This window comes from Sinocyclocheilus anshuiensis, unplaced genomic scaffold, assembly GCF_001515605.1.
Source record: "Sinocyclocheilus anshuiensis isolate Anshui unplaced genomic scaffold, SAMN03320099.WGS_v1.1 scaffold595, whole genome shotgun sequence".
Lineage (NCBI taxonomy): Eukaryota > Metazoa > Chordata > Actinopteri > Cypriniformes > Cyprinidae > Sinocyclocheilus > Sinocyclocheilus anshuiensis.
In genome coordinates this window covers 43,481-44,665 of record NW_015551037.1, presented here as the reverse complement: position 1 = coordinate 44,665, position 1,185 = coordinate 43,481, and positions in this window count along the sequence as shown.

The window sequence follows — 1,185 nt, the reverse complement described above, 5'->3', positions numbered from 1 at the left end:
CATAACACACACAGTTTCACCCAATCTCATGTTAATCTTGAGTACCTATAGAGTAGTACTGCATCCTTCATATCTCCAAAAAGTCTTTTAGTTTTATCATATTTATAAAAGAAAGATACAGCTTTACAATTCTCTCTGGAAAAAGCTGAGCTCCTGGAGGCACGCCGTGGGCGGAGCTAAAGAGTAACGAGCACTTGGGCGCCGAATGCCAACAAAACAGACATTTGATGCCGTTTCACTTACCGTCTGCAGTTCTGAATCATGACCGGGATCTTTTATAGCTTGGGACCGCTCCATCTTTCAGTATCAAACGATGTGCTAATCCAGCGTCGAACTGGACCTTGTTTAGCTATAAAACGTTCGTCAACAAACACACTTGTGAAACTCCGTTGCTGCCCCGGAAAAACAAACTGCATCCACTGTTCACATAACGCTGGGTTCTTTAGGAAGCTGAACAATGTTATCTTTCCCTTACAACCAAAAACACACTTCTTTGGAGACGAGCGAGTCCCGTGCAGTGCAACCGAATGAAGCCACTGTTGCCAACTCTCGCGAAACAAATAAGCAACCGCAGCTTCAAAAACAAGCCCAATATTTTTTGATCATTTATTATCATCAATATTATTTATTATCAATTATTTATTACCAATAAATGAGCCCGCAACATATTAAACTGAAACTACCCTTTTATCTGAAAAGCAAAACACAAGTTATTTTACAAAAATCAGCAAACTGCAACAAAGCAGGAACAAAACTCATCTCCAATCACCTATGAGCAGAATATGATTGGACAGATGGAAAAGGAGAAAAACGCAGCTTCAAAGGGCAGCTGTAACATAGCCACATATGTATAGCCTACTAAAATAATGGCTATTCGAACCAAATATACTCTTAGTATAAGTATAGGCCTACTTGTTTTTTGTTTTTTTGTTTACAGCCCATGATAATTAAAATATTACAAAAACATTGTAAAAATTAAAAAATTAGGCTACCTTATAAAGGAAAAAAGTCATCCCACTCCTCTACGTCTACTATCATTGCTTGGATTACAGCGTCACGTGCCTTCTTTTTGAACTGATTTTTCTTCAATCCCTCATTGACGTTCAAAAAGAAGGCGCGTGCAGAGGGGGCGGAATATTTGACAAATTACGCTACAGCACTTATATTTTTGCACTGATTGGCTCT